This window comes from Liolophura sinensis, chromosome 2 (genome assembly GCF_032854445.1).
Source record: "Liolophura sinensis isolate JHLJ2023 chromosome 2, CUHK_Ljap_v2, whole genome shotgun sequence".
NCBI lineage: Eukaryota > Metazoa > Mollusca > Polyplacophora > Chitonida > Chitonidae > Liolophura > Liolophura sinensis.
In genome coordinates, this window is record NC_088296.1 from 7,720,762 (window position 1) to 7,729,257 (window position 8,496).

The 8,496-nt window shown below is 39.0% G+C and overlaps 1 long non-coding RNA gene across 1 annotated transcript; it reads right to left on the reverse strand.

Moving 5' to 3' along the window:
• Positions 1-232: 232 nt before the first annotated feature.
• On the reverse strand, positions 233-1,810 carry LOC135462836 (uncharacterized). The gene is made up of 3 exons (XR_010443498.1): positions 1,746-1,810; positions 1,384-1,480; positions 233-455 (listed from the first exon to the last, which is right to left on the reverse strand). It is a non-coding gene; the product is annotated as an uncharacterized LOC135462836 (long non-coding RNA).
• Between the last annotated feature and the right edge of the window lie 6,686 nt (positions 1,811-8,496).

The following is an 8,496-nucleotide window of genomic DNA, read 5'->3' on the forward strand; positions in this document are numbered from 1 at the left end:
ATAAAATTACTGAATGTGGATTAGAGGGAAAGGCTAACACATTAAGAGAGTCAAACTGTCGAATCAGAAATCAGATTTCTTCCAGAGTTGCGTATAACTCCGTGTAATAGGGAGCAGATATATTGTCTTGGCCGTCCACACCCCTCATGGCACTCCTTACGCCCAAACGTTGTCCAAGATCGTCATATGCGATGTCGTCATTGCCCCTCAGACTGTATCGTGTAATGGCGGCAGGTGTTGGCAGTGGTGGTCGATGAACCAGTGACGTAATCATTCCATGCGAATTCCCCGAGTCTGCGCGGCTACTCTGTCGAAAGGGTTCAGGTGAGAACGGATTCACGACGTTGTCGTATACGTACTGAGAAGGCGTTTCTATAGATAACGTGCTAGCAGGAGAAAGCGTGTTCTGTACACCTCCTCCGTTATCTGTTTGTCTCTTTGAACGACGACATCTCCTGTAAATCATTGTCATAGATTAGAATGCAGTCAATTTATTCTTTTAATCTTTTTTTGGTATTGTTGTTTACTTATGTGAGGGCGATAAGTCCCATGGGTGAAGGAGACCGGAATGGCCGGTGTAAAGATACAAGTGTGTCACAATCTGGTGGTTGATTAAAGATTCAAGACTTTTCATTATTTCGATCGTATCACAACGGCTTCTCCCGGTAGCAGAACGAAAATATGCCTGATGTATTGGGATCAAAACACCTCGAGAATATTTATTTCATTTATTTCTTTGCTTGGTGTTTTACGCTGTACTCAAGAACATTTCACCCATACGACGGCGGCCAGCGTTATCTTTGGACGAAACCAGATAGAGCCCTGGGGAACCCACGACCACCCGTAGGTTGAAGGAAGACCTTTCCACGGAAGGCCGGAGAGGAAGCCAACATGAGGTATGAGGCTCCTGAGTCATTACGCTGTGCTAGCACGCTAACCAACTGAGCCACATTGGCCCTACTTCTGGAATATATTTTGTTAATGAGAACGTCCATATTAATGTAACAGATGCCACGCGAAACATATTTTGTTCACTTATGACCGACCAGTCCAGAAGATTGGCATATATGTTGCTAATATTTAGTCATTATTTATTGACCTAAAAGCGGGAACGGTCTCAATCAGTTTCAATGCTTGAACTGTTGCGAAATGCAGAAAGTGTAATACTGTATCACGGAATACTATAATCTGCTTTAGACTCATAGTCATTCTTGGTTTCAGCGATAGTGATGAAGAGATCAATGCATCACAAAGGGTCAAAGGTTATAATAGATCTTGATCTTCATCCAGAGATCTTTGTCAAATCTCGTTTGACATTCCGTATGACTTTTTCAATATTAGCACAGCAGTGTTGTTCAATGTAGATCTGCCTTGCCTACTTACCGCATGGTTACAACAAGAATCAGCGCAAGAATTCCTAGGGAAAGCGTTACTCCAATTCCAACTGAAAGGGCAACACTCACTTTCTTCCAATCAGAAGCTGAAAGGTCAAAGAAAGAGGAGTCAATAATACCTAGGAAAACTACCGTTCGTTTCACAATTTAACTTGTCGAGGCCACGGTCATATCTTTATACTACACGCTTTTTTGTTTTGTTAAACGTGTCGTTTGTTTGTAGCCTTTTTGGTCAGTTTCCGCCTATATACGAAATAGCTAAGGCTATTTTAAGTCTCTTATGTTAAGAAATAGCATGATACTAAAAGGACAGAAAATATTCCAAGAATTTTTAAAACATATACAGAATACCTGGGTTGATAGGCAGAAGATTTGACATCTTGGTCTTCTTTGGAGTTGTCGTCAGTGTAGGTACTTTAAATAAAAAATGGAAAAAAAGGAACAAGAAAATCTTTGTGAGAAAATGGATGTTGTATGGCTTGTAAATATCACTTAGATACAAGTCACCAAATTCGAATAGAAAACCTGGTTAAAGAGTAAGTGTCGCGACTCAGGTTGAAATATTATTTCATTAGAGATTACGACTGCAACGCCTATTGAAGTAATTGTTTGAATAGGGGTAATTTATTTCAATAGGAGTTGCGGCATCAAGTCACACATACGAAGGAAACGCCTTGGGTCAGTTTGGTAAGCCATAGAAAAATGGTGACGATGAGCGATGAGTGGGGGGTGCAGACGATCGCACAAATAGTAGGTGTTTCTTGTGCATCAATAAAATCCAGCTGTTATCAAAACTTATCGTTGGCTATTGTCTATCGATTTGAATTATCTTCATTGGTTGTTAATTACAGTGCGAACTCTGTACGGGTATTGCAAGCAATTTTTCATCTAACGAACAAGGAGGGTTTATGTAGTGATTTGGATGGTGTTTTACGCCGTACTCAGTGATATTTAACTGATACAAGAGCAGCCAGCATTGTGGTGAGAGGACACCGGGCAGACTTCAGGAAACCCACGACCACACGCAGGTTGATCACCTTCCCACATGTGACAGAATAGGAAGCCAGCATATGCAACTCGGCTTTGGGCTGCGGTTAAATATGGGTACTGTATGGATAGAAAGGTCAGTTAATATATGATCTTAAACAACATTAGCGGTTGCCAATCTGGAGAAGTCCATCCCGACTAACCATAATCAAAGTGGCGTGGCGAAAAGTCGCTCTGATGTGGTTGGTCCTTTGGATGGCTAGGAGATTACCCTATTACCACAATATACTGTGTATATTAAAAAGGCTAGGTGTAGTGATCACAAATATTGTGTATATAATGAAACCCAAACTGTACCTTTCTTATAAAGTTGTTGCTGCTGCTACTGTTGTTGTTGTTGTGTTATTTTTATTTTTTTTTTGGTTTTTTTCTTGATTGGAGTTCTACGCCGTTCTAAAGAATATTTCACTTAAATGACGGCGGGCAGAATGATGGTGGTAGAAAACTGGGAAAAGCCCAAAGGAAACAATCCACAGTTAAGCGGCAGACTTTCCTACGTACTACAGGAGAGCAAGCCAAATTGAGCTGGAATTGAACTCGCAGCACCCAAAATAGTGAGAGGTATTTGAGGCATTATGTGTGAAAATGATTCTAAATTCTTTAAAAAAGTAAAAAGCAACCCACATTATAAATGGTACGAACTATATTATCAATGTTAAGAGGTTACACGTCCAGATGCTGATAATTTGTAATAAATATTCCATTTGGTTTTTATAAAATAGAATACCAGTATAAATGATTGATTGACTCACTTATTTTATTGAAAGAGTATTGAAAGAATAGTGATGTTGTCTGTTTGTATTACACTGACTGAACGTACCTGGTGTGGTGCCTTGTAGAACTGACATCCTTGTGCTTTCTAATTGTTTCGCAGTAGTAGATAATTCAACTACAACGGGAGATAAAACCTTTGATTAATAATATTGTTTTCAATACAAGTGTTCTTTTCCTCACAGTCGAACTGCGCATGTCCAAAAAGTAGCACAACGGAAACAAGCTGAAATCTGTGCAGAAACTCCCAGATATGGATACGACTGCAGTGCTAGATATCATTCAGGCATTGCTATGCTCGACCATCCACGGATTCCTGACAGGTCGATGCTTTATAATATATACCTACCAAAATTCGTGGCCAGTGTACGTCTGTTTGATCTGTATCTATTGTTTGTATACCAGTAGAACGTCAATTCGAAAACAAGCATTCCAACTCGAAAAATAGTCGGTCATTATACAACGCTTCAAGAATTTTGCTTGTATAACATCCACGACCATCAAGAGGCTGCCAGGAGATTGTCTCAAATACGTTTGGGGAGGAAGCCAGAATGAGTTGTACTTGAACTCACAACGGCTGTATTGATGAAAGGCTCCCAAGCAAATGCGCCGCACTGGCACGCTAACCACTCGACTCCTGAGGATCCCATTTTGTCAGTATAAATATCACTGTTGAAAAACATAATGTATACCTGGAATTGTTGATTTTACCGCCGATTTCCATCCGTTTGTTGTCATTTGCACAGTTGGTTGGGAATCTGCTGCAAAAATAAAATGAAAAAATAACCGATTTCTCCTTTGATGTAACTGTCACCTTTGTGAGTGGATAAACTAGCCTAAACGTGAAGGGTGTGTAAGATCATTGTACACAATCTCCAAACAAACTTGACATGGAATCCTGTGTCTGACACAACCATGGCTGATATTCCTACTATTTTCTTTTTTTTTATTTTTTCAGTTTATTTTCTTTATTTTTTTCTCCCCATTCTAGGTACACACTTGTTATTCTTTTCTTTATCTTTGTCCTTATTTATATTCCTTATGGTTTATTTTTGTATGGATTATTAAATAAAATATGTCCGTATACACTTATACATGTTAATATGCATCATGCCAACAATGATTGCCCTTCAGAAATAAATCCATTGAAGTTGTCACAAACACATGTACGTGGATGTTCATGGAGGACAAGACCATGCTTACAAATAGTATGTCGTGTGACAAGGGAGGTAATTCAGATACAGCCTAGTCGTTGTAAATTGGGGTGTATTTGAGAGCAAGAACCCCAGCACAGTAGCTATCAGTTTCTCATGTTAATTGTAACACCTTGTTAACTAGAGGTTTATGATTTGCTACAAGCATGCTTTGTGAACCACTTGAAAACGAAGCTGTAACCAACATGTTACCATTTGGTAACCAATTCGTTACTTTGAGGGGAATGTTCGAGTAACACTCCAATCCTTAAAATATAATGCAGCAGTCGGGCCCGAGGCTTTATTATTTTGAACAATGGAATGTCACGCGGATATTCACTACTTGAAATCCACCCCGATAACATCCGTGCGAAAGCTGTAATCAGTTGGTACTGTAGTGCAAAGAAAGGCCAGCCTATGCACTTTTTCTTGATTTTAACAGAAACTCACCCAGGCATTCTCCTGAGAAGGATAGTTTGGCTTCCGGAGAGCACTCACAAAGGTACGAGTTTACAGTTTGGCCAATGTGTAACTGTAGCTGAACTAACTGGCACGTTGTGTTTGCAGGGCAACTGGAATAATTAGGTCCACATTTTTCTGTCGGGAAAAATATTCAGAAGCAAATTTTTAACATTAATACAACGTCCACTTGTTTGACAAACGTGGCAAAGGGCATAGGCTATCAGAAACCATACGCTTATACGTATGCCAACCCTTATCAGAACACGATCCATTCACGTATCTTGCAAGGAAAGAGTTTCACAAAATTTGCATATGTACATATAATAAGTTCAGGTAATGGGATTATACATGTACCACATTGTAGAATACTGTGATGTTCAACTCACTCCGACAAAACCGCATTCTCTTCGTACGTATATTTGTAAAGCCATCGTATCCCTCCAGGCAGTCACACAAGCGTCCAGCTATACAAGAGGTTCCATATCCACACCGAATTTTCCCACACTTTTTCCATTTCAAACCTGCAGGAAGTTAACACAGAGCTTGCAGGATATTTTTCACATTTTTATGGATCCTGACAATTGTTTAATTATATCCAATACTTAAACATATTAAATTGCTATGTATACATATATACATATATAAAAGGTGATAATTTCTTCTTTAGATGCGTTTTTGGCACAGTTTGTTAACAAACGACAATGACTCACACAGTCGATGATCGAAGCGAAAGAACAACGTACGCACTTCTGTGGATTGTGGGATTTAAAAACACCTTTGTGTGCTGTACGAAAGGGATTTATTCCTATTATTTAAATTAAATAACTTATTTAAGTCTATAAGTTAAATTTAAGAATGGGACACTCAACAGCAAGTCAACTTAGTCACCTCCGGGGCTGGCTGTGGGTTTTGGATTAACTTTCAAAATGCAAGTCGAAAAGCTTTAGCCGATTGCAAAATATCATATATTTAGTGACATCGTGACGTAACCTCCACTGCGATGTCACCACTGCTTCCAGGTACTGATCCGTGTGACGTAGCGATTCCAAGAGTAAACGTAGTGATATTCTTTAAAACCACAGTTGTTCCTTAGGCATAATCGAGTAGAAAATTATCGGATAATTGTCGAATAAATTTAAATCAGTTTTAATACCTACATTCACTTTCTGTGGCATAATTTAATATTCATTGCGAGTTATGTTTCTTTGCAGATTTACTAGTGACGTGAACAGGCATTTCGTCGACATGGTTGAACTTGTACGTTTGTCACTCCATTGAGCATGCGCAGGCGAAGATAATGATTGCGTTCATCAGTAAGGGGATGCGATTAAGTAAAAAATAAATAAATAAACACTCAAATATATATCTCACCTTTAGAAAAGAGTTTTAGTATAATGTATATAAGTGCATCATGTGGATCATCCTAAAGATCTTCTTATTAATCGACTGATTTTAGATAAATTTCCTTTATCAACGTACTTCGCCTTGCATCATCAGCCATGGATAACACTCATTTTCAGTTGATGCATCGGTTGTTGACGAAATTACTCGACTCCAATGGGCTTATCACTAATATTGTGACGGAAGAATTCCGAAATGTAGTTTTGTCTGGGTACATTTATGATAAAGTCATCACAGTTTCACGTTTGGAACATAAATGAAGTCACGTGGTTCTGGTTAACCATTCAATAAGCAATCTCTGGTTTGCGCGGGCATTAGCGTAGCCAGTTAAAGCTCTTTCTTGTATGCTGAGATTGTTTTTATGTACCAAAGTGTTATTTACATGACTGCAAATGTTACACAAGCACATTGATTTTCCCTACTAATTATGTAATAAATTTGTCAACTTTAATCTCAGAAATATATACCCTAATTTTTGCGTGATACTACGCCACACAGCCACATGCAGCTTTCACTTTTCTCTACACCATACCAAAAAAATCAACCTAGCGTAACCACATTTTTTTAAGCTATGGTTGATGGAAGTGAACTCATAGCATTCCGTTACCGTGGTAACCTCCGAGGGGTGGGGGCGTAAGAGGGAACACTAGGGAAAAGGTTTCAGTTCGATCCAAACAGATGGAATTCTGATATATTTTAATTAGGTGCTAACTAGCAAAGTAGAAATTTATAGTGCATCAACAGCCTACAATGTCTGTATGGCAGTATCAACCAATCAGTGACCTTTTACTCTTCACCTCGGAGGCATATCCTAAATACATTTGCCTGAGTTACTCATGTGTAACACATAACCTAAAATGTAAACTAATGCATATCATTTTTGCCTGCAGAACATTACATGTGCATTTGCCCTGCTAAATATACAGGATGTTAGGCTACAGGGATGAAATCTATACCAGTTCAGTTGAAACACATACGTTAAAAGTACATTTTCCGCATTCAGTTTGGTATTATTTCAATAAACAAATAGCACACGTTCACCCCTGGATGTAACTAAGATATGCCCCCAGGCCTTGTGATTTCAACTTCCTCAGTTTGTCATAAACACGCGCGAGACATCCGTTCAGTTTAAGTTATTTTCCGCTTATGACTAACATATACAAATGAATACATGCATACATACTGAGGCTGATGGTGAAAAAAGCTGTATACATGCACACTTTATCAAACAAAAGACCGACATGTAATCATATTTTTTCGTCCTTGTTCTTTCTGAGGTGTCCTAAATTTAAGAATTCATGTACTTAATTGAAACATTATTTACGGGTCTCTTTGAAATGTATATGAACAGGGAAACTCCATTTGTTTTCACGTGAAGCTTATACACCGTTCAATTTGTTTTTCACCTCAGGCTTGTCCACATTTAATATCATTTTAGTTGTGTAAACGCAGCTGATGCGATTCTAAAGCCATTTCTTCCCAGATATGGGCCTTTATTCCTTGTTCCGTCTGAAGTTCCCTTTCTGAAAACACAGGACTCATTTACATGTAGTTGAATAAAATGTCAATTCCTCGCTGACCTCTTATTTCAGGGCAATACATTTCCCTGCGTCAACATTCATGTTATGGGTCGTTCAGTATATTACATGCTATGGCTTTATTATAAGAAAATGGCCTCCGTGGTTCAGCTGGTTATTGTGCTAGCGCAGCGTATTTACCCAGGAACCTCTCACCAATCCGGTCACTGTGATTTCAAGCCCAGCTCACGCTGATTTTCTCTCCGGCCTAACGTAGGAAGGTTTTCGGGCAACCTGCGGATGGTCGTGGGTTCCTACACTGTTATTTTATTTCATATAATACTGGCCGCCGTCGTATATGTGAAATATTTTTAAGTACAGCATAAAACACCTATCAAATAAATAAATAAACAAATATTAAGACAAAATGGAATGCTGAGTTGTCAATTATGGAAGACCGAGACGGCCACTAGGGTTCAAGAGCCACTTATTTTAATTACCTAGGCATACAAAACCGAGAGTCGAGAGCCTAGCCAGGTTTTTCGTTAAAAAATCGCGCCCTTTTTTTCCAACTAATCTCGACCGGCGGATATTTTGAAAAACGCTCCTCGAGGACGCCAGTAGCAATACACGTCATAAGTCAGACATAAGAAAGTTTGGCCATATGAGAGTCGTAGATTTCTGCTCTCACCCCTCCCCCCCCCCCCATAC